This window comes from Sciurus carolinensis, chromosome 16, assembly GCF_902686445.1.
Source record: "Sciurus carolinensis chromosome 16, mSciCar1.2, whole genome shotgun sequence".
Taxonomy (NCBI): Eukaryota; Metazoa; Chordata; class Mammalia; order Rodentia; family Sciuridae; genus Sciurus; species Sciurus carolinensis.
The window spans coordinates 26,163,058-26,177,794 of record NC_062228.1 but is presented as its reverse complement, the minus strand read 5'-3'; the positions used below and the strand labels follow the sequence as shown (position 1 = coordinate 26,177,794).

The window sequence follows — 14,737 nt, the reverse complement described above, 5'->3', positions numbered from 1 at the left end:
TGGCCCCCAGCAGCCACAGCAGCTGAGGGAAGGAGGCCAGCCTGGGGGTCCGGCGAACATGAATGTCATCTGCCGTGGGGGGTATCCACATCCCACCAGGTGAGAGTCCCCAGGACAGTCACCGTGTTCCAGGCTCCACAGATTCAGAGAAACACTTGGCATCAGAGACACTAAGCTGAGTCCAGTGAGGACGGCAGCTTGAGGTCAGTCCCGGCTGCCTCCAAAGCCTGAGCCGAGGCTGGTGTGGGCATGTCCTGTCCTCCTACCTCCCTGGGCCCCTATGTCTCATCTCCTCTGGCCATTCTTCCTCCCCTGGTCATGTTGGCCAGCCTGGCTGTGTGTCAAGCTGGCTCTGGGAAGGCCCTGGCCTCTGTGCAGATGTTCCAGACTTCTCTCCAGCCCTGCCCACTGTCCACACCCCTGTCTGCCTCACACATCACCTCTAGATTGACAGTCAACCCCCCCAAGCTCCTCCTTCTCTTGGAAGCCCCCAGGAATGACCCAGCCAAGGATCCATTGCCCACTCTAATGACACCTTTAGGGTTTACGTGATATGAGGTAGTTTTTGCAGGACCCTAACTCCTGGAAGCTTCAGAATGGTCTTTCTAAAAGGAACTTTGGACTCACCTGTTTTTACACCAGTACACGGTGCCCAGCAGTGAAGTTGGCTAGCCTGGGTCCTGGTAGCTCATGATGGCCTATATCAGGTGGTAGTAGTGACATCTCAACAATCCTCTGATACCCTTAGTGTGACACAGGTCTGGGGTTATGGGCTGTGGAGAGGCTTCTGCGTACTGCTGGGCAAACATCTGATTGGGTCTTGCATCACCTTTTATCATTCACTGTGCTTATTTGAAGTTGAGGTCTCTAAAATTCAGAAATATGGTTAACCACGGAATAGGGATTAAATGGTAACGTATCTCATCTTCATAAACCATGAAGAGGCCTCAGCATCTCTGTGCCAGGGCCCGGCATTTAGTACTTATGGATGGATGGATGGATGGATGGATGGATGGATGGGTGGATAGAAGGATGGATGAATGGATGGATGGATGGATAGGTGGATGGTTGGATAGATTTGAATGGGTGGACAATTGGGTAGATGGATGGATTAACAGGTAGATGAGTGGATGGATGAATGAATGAATAAGTACCTGCTTTCTGATAAAGAAACTGAGGTTCCAAGAGATAGTGTCTTGCTTAAGTTGACAGTAAATGGCAGAACCAGGATTCCAAGGTAGCTCTATTGACTCCAGAGTTGAAATCAATGAACACAATGATTCAGTGGGTTCAGGCCCTTCCTTCCTGTTGGGGGACCCCAACCACACAATTCGATCCTAATTTTGAGGCATATTCCATGGAAAGAGGAGGGGAAATGGCCTTTGAAGAAGGAGAATGTGGATTAGACTTAAGGAGAAGGGACACTTGGGGGTGCTGTTCTTATTACTTCCTGCACCCTGCTGGTGGTACTGGGTGGTCTCCAGCCTGGCCAACCAAAGGCTCTGTCATCCAGTCAACAGGCCAGGCATTTGTGCTGGAAGGAGAGGCAGAGTGCAAGGATGGGGGAGGTGTGTGTTGGGGGGGTGGACTGGGTCCCTTTGACCAGCTCGGGGGGAAGAGAACTGCACCCAGGAATGGGGCGGATGGTGGAGGAGTGTCCAGAAGCTTCAGCATCCCTACATGGCTGACCCCCCATGAAGAGGTCAGGGAAATTGTGGGCTTGGGAGCCAGTGAAAGAGAGGAAGGGAAGGGTGCCTGTCTGATAGCCCCTCTAGGGACAGGAAAGAGAGAGAGTTCACTCCCTGGGCCCCCAGGAATCCGCTCTGCCTAGATGTGCTTTCAACCTAAGCACTCCGCCTGGGGCCTCCGTCTTCCCAAACGAATGTCAAAGTGCCTCGTAGGATTCTTTGGGCTGGGACAAGCTGTAGAATATCCCTGACTCTGGGAAGGGCCATAGGTCCTACAGGCAGGAGAGGGGTAGCTACCCAGGGGCCAGGAACTGAGGCTCAGAGGGCCCTGGAGGGCCGAGGAGGTAGCTTTATCCCTGTGGGCCTTGGTATGACCTGTGGCAGCGATGGTGTGTTGGGGGGATGCCGTGGGACTTTGCCAGTAACTGAAGTCAGCTGGACCTGGGACCCAGACTCGTTTGCCACCTGTGTGCCATTTCACATCCCTGAGTCTCAGGCTTTTCATGGGACAATAATAGCCGCCTCAAGGGTTGGTATAAGGGCAATGTCTCAGGGACACTTCCTGCTCTTTTCTTTTGAAAAATATTTTTAGTTGTAGATGGACACACTATCTTTATTTTATCTATTTTTATGGGGTGCTGAGGATCAAACCCAGTGCCTCATGTGTGCTAGGCAAGCACTTTGCCACTGAGCCCCAGCCCCAGCCCTGACTTCCTGCTCTTTCTGCCTTGCTTCTCTGTGACAAGTGCCATCCTCACATCTCAAATGAGAAAACCAATGCTCCCATCCAGGTGTGGTGGCACCTGTACTCCCAGCTACTCAGGAGACTGAAGTGGGAGGATCACCTGAGCCAAGAGGTTCAAGACCAGCCTGGGCAACACCCCATCTCAAAACAAAAACGAAAAAAAATAAAAAATAAAAAACCCAAACAAATAACAATAAACCCTGAGGCTCCAGGTGGTCAACTCAGATCTGTCTCTTGCCCCTGAAAGCAAACGGCTTCCATCCCCACCTTGGCTACAGGTGACAGGCGCCAGGCTCCCTCCGTTTTCTCACCTGCTGGTGGACTCCTCAACCGCAGCAGCACGTGCATGCATGCACACCCACGCGCACACACCAACACACGCATGCCTGTGCAGGAAACGCTCAGACACACGCCTGTGTGCACACTTTCACACACTTGCAGACAGGCATGAAGGCGCCCCACCTGCAGGCGCCCTGGGTCGACTGGGCTCAGGGTGGGAGCTGGAGAGCATGGCTTTTCCAGCTGCTGGGCTCTTCCTGCCAGAAAGAGAGGGAGGAAGAAGTGGAGGCGCTGGGGGAGGGGGAGGGGCGGAGGGAGGAGCCGGGGAGGCGCCCGGCTCCCTGTTCCATGGAAGGATCAGTTTTTCCCTGGACACACTCCACAGGCTCCTGCTCTCCCCCACTTCCCTCCTGATTTTCCTGGAACAAAGGCTGAGGGTGGAGAGGAGGAGGCCCCCAAGGCCACCTGGACACAGACACCGGTGACCTCGCCTGCCCAGAGGTTCTGCCCAAGGTTGACCTTGTGTCACAGGGGGAAACTGAGGCAGGAAGCATGAGAACCCTTCCTCCAGACTGCGCAGGCGGCCTGGGGAAGCTCCTTGCAGTCCTGCCTCTGAGGGTCGTGGGGACCAGTCCCCTGCCTTGAGAAGAACTCCGCTCCTCTGCAGGGGCCTGCTCCACAGTCCGTCAGGAAGCCCCGGCTCCTGTGCACCCAGATCCCCCTGCCACGCGCACCCCTCCCCCTCCCCTGAGAACAGACCCGCGCTGGCCTCGCCTGCCACCCTTCCTGGCCAGCAGGGCCTGGCAGGCTGTGCGGGGGAGATGGGCGAAGGCCCTGGCTGCGCAGGCTGGGCGCCGGCTCGCACGGGCCTTGGGGGGGCCTCCTCTCCCTCCTCCCGCTCCCTCCTCCCGCTCCCCGTCCCTCCTCTCTCTCTCTCTAGACCTTTCTACTCTCCTTCCTTTGCTTCCTCCCTCCCCTCGCCCGCCCTCTCCCAGCTCTCCAGCCCTCCCTGCGCTCGCAGCTGTCCTGTTGGCATCCGCCAGGTTTTTCCCTGCTCCTCAGACCTCCCGGCAGCCACCATCCTCCCGTGCCCCCAGACCTGTTGGTGGGAACACAGCTCCACTTCCCGCCATTGCCCAAGACGGAACCCAGGGTGTGTCCTGAGTTGGTCCCCAGCACTAGCCAGGCCCACGTACCTTCTCACCTTCCCCCCTTCCCGGGTCCCTGCTGGCTTTGCTCTTGCCACCCCTGCTCCTGGGGCCATCTGCCTCCCAATTCCCCAGCAAACCCCTCCTGCAGGTGCACACTGGACCTCTGGGGAGGGCCCACTGCTTCCGGATGAAGCCCCCGCTCTGGCGCAAGACTTGCTGGTCGTCCCCATCTTGCCGCGCACCTTGGCTGATTCTCGCTGTCTCTGGGCCCCTCCCCTGGGCCTCTGCACAGGCTGCCTCCCCACCTGGGAAGCTCCAGGGCATCCCCCACATGCGTCCCTTCTCCCAGGCAGCTTACACACAGCCTCTGGGTGGACCCTCGTGCTCCCCATTTCCCACCTGCACCCCTCTGAAGGCAGAGCTCTGTCCAGTGCCAAATATCAAGACCCCAGTGAAGAACCTGACACAAGTTAGGGGTGAGGAATCCAGGTAGAGGCTGGACAGGAGGAACCCCTGACACACCCGAGAAGTGGCAGCCCAGGCAGAGCCCCAGGACAGGGGAAATGGGGAGCCTCTGAATCTGCAAGCCCCAGCCCCTTCACTCTACAGTTGAGAAACCAATCTTGGCTACCTTGCTGGGGTCCGAGACAGGCCCCAGGCCCCCGGGTGCAAGGCTATTTGCTTGAGGGGCTCCCTCACGCTGAAGTGAGGCCGGCTGGTCGGTGGCCCCCCAGCAGCCACCCCATGGTCCAGCAGATTGAAAATCATGGCCATTGTGTGGCCTGGCCCCAGTCTGGCCCATCCTGTGAAAGGGAAAGAGAATCTCCCCACCCCCGCCCCAGCCCCCCAGCCCAGAGCTGGCGCAGCGAAGAGAAAGGGGGTCTTTATGCCCACAGGCAAGAGGGCACCACGTCCCCTCCCAGTCCCCCCACTATGCCCGCTGGTGAAAAGGCTCTTTGTGATGCTCCCTAGACTGGCCAGGGCACGCACAGCCTTCCCCTCTCAGGAGCTGGTGACTGCCAGCGGGGAAGGGGTCACAGGCCACAGTCGGGAAGCCGTGGGCCCTAAGACCAGAGGAAGAAGGCGTCTGACAGCTGGGAATGAGAGAGGACACCCAAGGGGCTGGACCGGACTGTCCTGTGTCCCCGCTCCGCACAGCTGCCGCAGAGCCGCTTCCGGGTGCTGCCATGGCAGGGGCCGTCCTCCCAGCCCCTGTGCTGACCTCCTTCTCACTCCCATCCTCCCCCACTCTCCTGCGCCACTTCTTGGCTCACTTGGCAAATGCCCACCAGGGACTGGCGAATGCCGTGTTCCTGCCACCAAAATGCTCTTCCTGGAGATGTGTGAGTGGCTGGGCACCTTCTGGAGGGGCCTCCGGGGACCACTCCCCACCCCGCCCCCTCGTCGCCTCCACCTACCGAGCGATTGATGATGTCTGTACATTCTTGTTCTTGGTCTCCCCAGCTGGAAGGTCAGATGACAAGAGCTTGCATTCATTTATTTCATGTCCCCGTAGGTACCCTATGAATATTTGTTTGAATGAACAAATAGGTCCTCTTGTTTAGCCTTTCTCCCACCCTGAAAGGGAGCAGAATGGAGGCCCTGGGGACGGAGGGGTATTTCCCAAGGTAGAACTGGGATTCAGACTCAGGGTTCTGAGCCCCCAGAACATGCCCTTCAACGGTGGACCCTGTACCTCCCTGGTGCACACACCCCGCCTGCTCCCGGCCTTGGTCGACCCTTAGGTCAGCGGTAGCTCTGAAGTTGAGGGTGACCCAATTCCTCCCTCGCGGGATCGGTGGACCCCAACACCAGATCCTCAAGCAGAGCCAGACCAACAGCCCCGCTCCCTCTGAGGACGGGGAGCAGCTCCTCGCTCCGACGAGCCTCGCGCCCTGCGTGGGTGACGCTGCCGGGCTCCGAGCTCCCAGCTCCACGCAATCAGGCAAGGCTCCTAGTGCCCCCCTCAGTCCCCAGCGACAACACCAGCAGACACACCTGCCTCCCCGCCTCGCAGGTGCCTCTGTGAGGAACGTGCTGGAAGGGGCTCTGTACGTGACCCTCGCCCTCTGCAAAGGGTCTCTCTAGAACTGAAGGGTGGAAGGACGCCAGAGAAGGTTCCAGATCACCATCTCCCAACCCCCAACTGAGGGAAAAGCTGGGCAGAGGGGCCGCTGAAGCCCCTGGGCAGCCTTCCCTGAATAGCCAGGCGGTGGGCAGAGGGGAGGCGGCCTGGGTCCTTCTCCGTGGGCGGGGGGCTCTCTTCGGGGGAAAGCAACACCCCCTCGCCAGGAACCTTGTGGAATCCACCTCCTCTGAACCTGATGGAAGGACCTAGAATGATGCAGGCAGCTCCCCGCGGGACCACGCTGAGCCTGGAAAGGGGTTTCTCACTGAAGCTGAACTTGGGCCCCACCTTGGGGCCACCTCCCCTCCCCTCCCCTCGGGATGCCTGTCACTCCCCCTCCATCCTGACACCCCACCCCGAGGGCCCTGTGAGCCAAGTTCAAGGCCCTTGAGAGTGGGAAGCTGGCCCCCTCGCTGTCCAGACGGGAAATGGGCCCAGGGAGCAGCAGTGAGCCTCGGGGGCCACACGGCCAGCAGCGGCAGAGCCGGGATGGTGGACCGGCCCCGCGCTGCCTGTCCCTGAGGCCCGGCGCTGGCTCTGCTCTGGATACAATCCCTCAAGTGCAGCTGCTCCCTGCTGTGCCCCTGGACTCTGGCACAGGCAAGCTTGGAGTGGGGACTCCTCCAGTGCCCGCTCTAGTCCCATGTCTCACCCCCACCCAACCCACACTGAGGCCACACAGAACTTCTGGCCATTCCTACAAATTGGCCAGGCTCTTTCCAGCCTCCAGGCCGTTTGCCTGGAAAGTTGTCCCCTCTCCTTTCCTGTGGTCAGCTTGTACCCTCCCTCAGCTCCCAGGCCAGACAGCAGGGGTCTTCCTCCAGAAGCACTCCCTCCTCTGCCTCCCACCCCGACCCCAGGGTGGAGGCTGCTGTGCTCCTGAGGCTGTGGCTCAGCCCCCGTGTGGGCTCCCTGACGGGGACACTCAGGGCCCCGCGTGCTCAGTGATGGGCCTGTGCACCTAGGGACAAGCTCCTCGTGGTCTGCAGGCTGGGGGAGGCCCCCGGAAGCTCTGCCCTCTCCTCTCTCTCTTCCCTCCGCTGGCCACTCCAGCAGTGGGGAAGGTAGAAGGAGGCCCTGAAGAGCAGAGGAACTGACCATCTACGGCCTCCCTCTGGGAAGGGCTGACTCCACCTTCCGCTCTGTGGATCCGTTTCCCTCTTCTGCCTCCAGAGCTCCTGCTGCTCCCTGCTCCCTGCTCCCTACTCATGCCAGAGAGGAACCCAGTGGCCTCTCCTGGGCTCTGCCTAGCCCAGGACTTCACACTCAGTCCTTTTCAGCCAGGGGCCGAGGGCAGGCCACACTCCAGGCAGCCGTGGTTCACTCAGTCACTCGTTGTCAAATTCACTCTGAGCACCAGCCCTGTGCTGGGCACTGTCCCGGGCGCTGGGCTAGGGCAGGGGAGAAGCGCTGGGCCCTGCCTCTCAGGATTTCTGGGATCCTCAGTCTCCCTGAGTTCATAGTTATGCCTCCCTTGCTGTGAAACCCCTCCTGGTGCCCTCTATGAAGGCAGAGCAGTCACCGCCCAAGAGGGATGCCAGCTACAACGACCAACACCCAGTGACACCAGTCACCATGGCAACCCCACCACACGCTGGTCCGGCCCTAGGCAGGGAGCGTTGTTCCCTCTGTGAATGCCCATCTTGGCCCCTGGAGGTGCACATGGCTCGCACAGTTCCCCTTTCTGTCAATCAGGAGGTTAGGGTTGCGTCTGTCCTGAGGGCACATGGCTGTAGGCAGTAGAGCCAGAGTTCAAGTCCAAGTCGGCATGCCCTAAAGGGATGGCCTTCACCTCTAGGCCACTTGGCTTTTCCGAGCCCAGAGGGTCATATGCACTTGGCTCACTGCCCTGCAGTGATCCACCAGCAGGAAGGGCAGACACCAACGGAGGTGCAGGTCTCCACCAGGCCCGCCTTCTGAGGGGAAGGCAGTGTGGGAGGGCCTGCCTGGAAGAGGGGACTGTCACTGTGGCAGCCCGGCCAGCCAGTCCCTTACGGTGAGAGACCACCTCTCCCCACCAGCAGCCCCCCGCCCCCCAAGTTGAGTCCCAGGCACTGCCTTTCCTTCTTGGCACATGGGCCACTCTGGGGAGGCTGTGGCTGTGTCCACCCCGCCCGCCCCTCAGCCAGTCCAGGTCACACTTGGCCACTGACTATCCTCTGCACCCCCCACCTCTGGCCTGCTTCCTGGCTGGCCCCTCTCTCTCCTCCACTGCCCGCATCTCGGTAAGGACCTGGCTGTGTAGTCCCCTCGGGCCTGGCCCTGGTCCTGCCCACCCACCCTGTCGCTAGCCCCCGACGTGGCCATCCGTGTTTGTGGTCTGAAGCCAGTGACCCCTCAAAATGACCATTTCCCTTCCTTCTGACACACTGTCTTCCCTGGGGAGAACAGCTGCAAGGGATTAGGGTGGGGAGCGGAACAAGAGAGCCCTCACCCACAGCCCCACCCGGTGCCGAGAAGGTCCTCTCCCGCAGGGGCTGGAGAAGCCAAAAGGGAGATACAAAGTGTGGCCTCCCCTTCCCCCTGGTGCCCCAGCCTGGCCCACCTGTGGCCAGAACAGGCCCCTCCAGGCCTGGGCTGCAGCTTGGAAACCAATCTTTTTCATTCTTATTTTGAGACAGTGTTGGAGTTGCCCAGGTTGGCCTTGAACTTGCCACCCTCCGGCCTCAGCCTCCAGAGTCACTGGGTTTACAGCATGGGCCACCGTGCCCAGCCCTTTCGTTTTTAAGATAAGCTTACACTCTATGTACTTTCGGTAAATGCCTGACATCCTTTTTGGATGAGTGGCATGTTGGTGCATAAGTGTTGCCTGCTTCTCCTGACTGTGCCTAAGGAGACCAGGGCAGGGCCGGCCCGGGGAAGGAGGGCCTGGGTGTTTTCCTATAACCTGGGCCACTTAGGTTTTAGCGGTCAGGTGCTTCATAAGAACCCATCCCCAAACTTCCTGACTTACCGCCACCCAAGTCTTTCATTTCATTTTGTGGGCGCTCTCTGCTGTCCTCCTGCTGGCCTCGCGGGTGACCAGGTGAGGAGCTGCGAGCAGCGGGCACTGGGGCGGGTATTCTCTTTTTCATGCTCTCAGGCCTCCCTCTCCTTCTCCACCTACCTCTCCACGTGGCCTCTGGACATGATCTCTCTAGTCGGGTGGACAAGCTTCTACTTATTTATTTAAATTATTATGGTTATTATTTCTTTTTTACAGGGCTGGGGATTGAACTCATGGCCTCCCACGTGCCAGGTGAGCGTGTGTGAGCTACACCCCTTGGGTAGCCAGTCTTCTGATGCGTTGCTCTCGGCTTCCAAGAACACAAAAGCACAAGCTGCTCGTTCACCTTAAGCCCGGAACTGGTGCAGCGTCACTTCCGCCAAGTGCTGTGTGTGGAGCCGAGTGGCAAGGTCCGCCTAAATTTGAGGGAAGGGACTCCACAAGCGACGGATCTAGGCCGTGTTCACTGGCCCATCAGACAAACGGACTGTAACCATGTACGTGGAGAACACCGGAAGCAAAGCAAAAGAAACTTACCCATGGTTATTTGGGGTGCTGAGGATAGGGGTTCTTTGTATTTTTCTATTTTCACTATTTGAAAAAAAAAGAAAAAAACAGAAATAATGAAAGGAGAGGCTGAGACAAGGCATCCCACTCCGAGCAGGGCTGTCCCAGGCAGCTGTGACCCGGGGAGCTAGTCCTTTCTGGCCTCAGTGACCTTGACGCAGGAGAGGGCAGTGAGGCTGTCCTTGGCAGGATAAAGCTGGACCCATCACGCTGGCAGAGGGGCTGATGGGCAGAGTCTTCCATTCACGAGAGTCTGGACCTCCCATCTGAGTGAGTCTGCTCAGTGTCCGAGGTCTTCTGCCACAAGTGAAAGACGATGTGCAGTTCTGAACTCGCTCGTCACTCCTGAAGGCTTAATGCACATCATACACCTTGAGTACGTTTCACGAATACTTTACTCCCTCCCTGCTCCAAGGGTGATCCACGGAGCAGCTGCACTGGCACCACCTGGGAAGTGATTGGGGATGTAGAATCCAGGGCCTGCCCGAGACCTCCAGAATCAGAATTTGCATTTTAATAAACTCCCTCGAAATTCATGTGCACACTACTGGTGAGACACCTGCTCGAATCAGGTTGTGGGCACAGTTACACTGCAGTGAACATTTTTCTTTTTTGACGATGATAAAGTCTTGTTTTGGCTGAGTGTGGTGGCACACACCTGTAATCTCAGTGGCTCAGGAGGCTGAGGCAGGAGGATTCCAAGTTTGAGGCCATTCTCAGCAACTTAGTGAGGCCCTAAGCAACTTCGTGAGACCCTGTCTCAAAATAAAACATAAAAAGGACTGGGGATGTGGCTCAGTGGTTAAGCGCCCCTGGGTTCAATCCCTGGTACCAAAAAGAAAAAAAAATAATAATAATCTTCCTCTTTTCAATGTAAGCATTTAAAATAGCACTAACAGAAATTTCCCATACCTGCTGTGCTCAGTGCGGTAGCTAGCCACATGTAATTAGGCACTGTTACCTGTTTTTCCTGCCACGAACTATGCCAATCACTGACACGTAAAGCTTCGCAAAACAGTTTATTCATGAAAGATGGCCACATATGGAGACGGGAGAGAAAGTCTCCAAACTGCCTCCCCAAGAACAGGGTTCCAGGATATGTGTGGGCTGTGGCTGGGAAAGGTGATCAGAGGTGGCGCCTCGGTCGTCTGCACACGTGTAATCCAGGGTCATCGGCAGCTAGCACGTGACCCATAAGTCAAAGGTGTTACCTGTGCTGCTAAGATTGGTGACTTGAAAGTCAACTAAAAGCAAGTAACCAAGAGCAAGTGAAGAGGATTTATTCAGGAATTCCTTCAGTGGCAGGAGCACTTGAAATGTGGCTAGTGTTAAAGATCCGAATTTCAAATTTTATGTAATTTTAATAAAGCTTTAATTTAAATAGACATATGTGGGTAGTGGCTACAATATTGGAGGGTGTAAAAATTTTAAATCTACTTTAGTTTTTAAGGGCCCACAATCCTAGAACTTTGCCACCAGCCAGGCCCCTTCTCTGGCTCCAAGCTTCTGATCTCACATTTCACAGATGAGGCAAAAAAAAAAAAAAAAAAAAAAAATGGTGTCTGCCGTTGAGGCCCATGGAGCTCCCAGTGGAAGGGGAGAGAGTCACCGGGGGTCCTCACCAGGTGAGCTTGGCCTCCTGGAGAAAGGGTGGTGCTTCGGAGACCCTTCAGGCTAGACAGCCTCCCATGCCAGTATAGGGGGAGGGAGGGGCCGTCTGAGGCTCAGCAGCCGCAGGGAGCCCAGCTTCTGCATGACCCTTATCTGAGGCCACTGGGATTCCTGGGATGTGGGGTGGAGGTCTGGGGACAGGGAAGGAACTTCAGGTGTAGAGCATCCCCCTCTTCTACCCTTTGACCAGCGTGCTGACCAGAGTGATCGCAACCTTCTGAAATGATCTACTCCCTTCTAATTAGCACAGGGATCTCAGAAATACCTTTCCATTAGTGATCTGAGTCAAGTTCAAAATATGTGCCTGGCCAAAAACATTTGTATAGGTACTTCTGCCCCCGTTAAAATGAGGCATAAGGATTTGGTGAGCTCAGTCATGTGGGGACATCTCAGTTTCCGATTCCTATAGGAGCTGCGGCTCATCCCTGCCACCGACACACGTTCTGCAGAATCCCACCCCGTCCTGCCTTCTCCACCTGATCCTACTGCCTGCGCAACCTAGACCTGCCACAGAAGTGCACCAGAAGAGCTCTAGGGACAGGTAACGAGGACATTCTTTGCGTGCTCACTGGTACTTGTGGTCCGGGCAGCACCTGGCAGCCAGTGCGGAGGGAATGAGACTCCACCTCTCCCCTGGGGCTCCTAGTTGGAGGCTGAGGCTGGTTTCCAATACCAAGAAGAGAAGCCCCAGGCTTGGAAGGATGCTCCGGGTTCGAGTGAAAATGAAGACAGCCTCGGAGAACCAGGGGAGGCTTTGGAGAGTGACCTGGCATTCAAAGGCTAGTGTACATGTGGACTTAATGGTAGCTACTGATCTTACCACATTCCCTCCCCAAATACCAGCAGAATTTACAATGTAAGGCTTTATGGAAGCAAGACTTGCGGGAACCCCAGGGGGTGAAAGCACCCCAGGAGGCTCTTACCAATGTGTATTAATCTCCTGCAATAAAACAGTAGGGGCTCTGGGTGACACTGGTACCCCTTTAACAGGGGTTCTGTTCAAGCCATTTCCATATCCCACCCCTTGCACACTGTTTTGCTTTGCTTCAGACACCATGGATACCAAGAGGCACACTTTTTCCAAGGCTCTCTCTCCATCCAGATGTTCAGCGCCTTATGGATTTACAATCTGGAGTGCCTTGATCACCCAGGGCCCTGCGGCTCGCATTACAGGGTCCCCGTCCGTGTGTTTGGGTTATGGAAAAGATACGGAGATGTAAGTCACATACTGGAACTCTCCATAAAGGGAACTGGAGGGCTTTGGGGAAAACAGGGTGGAGCGAGGTGCAGCCTGCAGATGCGTGGGGTGGTGTGGCTCTCTTCCTCCTCTCTCCCAGCAGCGTCTGCCTTCTCTCCATCAGCGGGGTCACATCAGCTGGCTCCCTGCAACCCGGAGTCGCTCTCAAATGACAGACTCCCCCAAAAGCCCAGAAGTTTAGCATGCAGGTTTCTGGGCCGGATGAGTGAAAGTGAAGATCTCTCCAGGGGTGAGAACAATGATTCTTCATTTTAACAAGTTGGACCCAGGAATCTGCCTTTTAATAAGCCAGGGTCAAGAAATCTGATTTGATTTTTTAAACCAAAAAATATTATCAAAAGAGCATATTAAACATGTAAGTTAAGTAATAACTCAAAAAAAATTGTGTGTTAACACATCTCAGGTTAATAAACAGTACTGTTGACACTTGGAAGCCTCCTGAAGTGGCTCTCTAGGACTTGCTTCCCAGCCCCATCGCCAGCACCTTCAGTTAAAAGCGCTCTCCTGATGTTTAAGACCCTGGGTCCCCTGCCTGTATCCTGTAACAATGTTGATTTGCCTATTTTAAACTTTGATGTAAATGGAATCATGCTTACTAGAGTATGCCTTATTTTTCACTCTTGATTTTGATTGTGAGACTTCTCCATGTTTTTTTTTTTTTTTTTTTTTTTTTTTTTTTTTTTTTTGCGGTGCTGGGGATTGAACCCAGGGCCTTGTGCATGCAAGGCAGGCACTCTACCAACTGAGCTTTCTCCATGTTTTGTGCCCATCATTTGCTTCTATTTGTTGCTGTATAGTATTCCACGGTGTGAAAATAGCACAATTGATAGAACTGATTGTTCATGGACTTCTTTTCAAACCAGTTCTGAGGTGTTTCTTCAGGTTCATTTCATGGAGGAGGAAACTGTGAGTCAAAGAAGTTGAGGGATTTAGTGTTCAGCACTGAGGTTGAACAGCCTGAGTTTGAAACCTGCTTCATTAGGGGGATCACTGTGTGACCCTGGGCACATATTAATCCCTGTGCCTTGGTTTTCTCATATATAATGGGAATAATAGTTCCTATTTTTATGTTATGATAATTCAGTCAAATAATACATATAAAGTGCTTAAAATGTTGCCTGGGCCATTGAAAACTTTCAATATGTATCAGCTGCTATTAAGCCCAAACCGTGAACTCCAGGTCCTATGTTCTCTCTTCCCCACACTTTCCTTCTAGAATGACCCACTTACGGTGGCTACCTGCAACAACACTTACCTACAAAATGGACAGGGCCTGGTGCAGCAACTCGATCTGAAAATACCAACCCAAACTCAGCTGTGTATCCTCCTGTGGTAAAGTTGTGGGGAGCCTCCGATTGGAGCCCCCAGGTCTGTTCTGCAGCTTTGGGAATGTCTAATGTGGCACAGCGCGGTGAGCAGCTGGCGCCTGGGCTGTATTCCCAGCCCTGGTCCCTGCAGGCCCTGCCGCCTTCCTGACCCTTTGACCTCTGTACTTGTCTTTGAGTGGGGTGGCCCCACACTTCACCTTCCAGAGAGGTCTAATGCAACAGTGGTCCACTTCACCTTTTGCATATAGCCCTTGCTGCTCATTTGAAAAGGGGTATGTTTTTCTTCTCCTCTTCTCCCTCTCCCCCTCCCTAACCTGGGGACAGGGAACAAGATTACTGCCTTGAGTTATCCGTTCTCCACAGGAAGAAGATGTCAGGGAAGAACTAAGAACTGACTACCAAATTAGCAAGTGAATTTCAACACACCAGCAGGGAGCACCAGGGACCGTCAGGTGCCAGATGCGCTGGAATGTAGCCTCTGAAGAGCTTCTTTAAAAACCCTGTTTTCCCTGAGGGGCAGAATCACAGCCTCTGGGGCAAGAGTCCCCTGTGTTTCTCCTTTACTAGCAAAATAAGAAGTCTTTTTTCTTTTTCTCAAAACTGTGTCCTCCTTATTGGATTGGCATGGGGACAAGGGCTGAGGGCTCAGTAACGTGGGGGTGCCACATGGAGTGGGTTTGAAGGCATGCCACCACCTGGAAAGCAGTGTCCTAAAGCACTGCTGTCAGGAATCGCCCTAGTGCCAGGCCTTGCGGGGCTCGGGGAGACCCTGATGACCACGCTGGGGAGTCTGGACAGGCTGCTCAGGCTAGGTGCAGGGGCAAAGCCCACGGCACCCGTGCTCCCGAATCCGCATTCAGGAACGGGATGCGGCATCTAACTTACTTCACAGTCTATATAGGTCGGATTACCATGAGCATATATTTTATGAAGCAT

The 14,737-nt window shown here is 55.4% G+C and overlaps 1 long non-coding RNA gene across 1 annotated transcript; it reads left to right on the top strand.

Annotated features, from left to right (window-relative positions):
- Positions 1 to 9,202: 9,202 nt before the first annotated feature.
- Positions 9,203 to 14,323, top strand: LOC124967575 (uncharacterized). The gene is made up of 4 exons (XR_007105551.1): positions 9,203 to 9,519; positions 11,625 to 11,756; positions 12,266 to 12,431; positions 13,690 to 14,323. It is a non-coding gene; the product is annotated as an uncharacterized LOC124967575 (long non-coding RNA).
- The last annotated feature ends 414 nt before the right edge of the window (positions 14,324 to 14,737 follow it).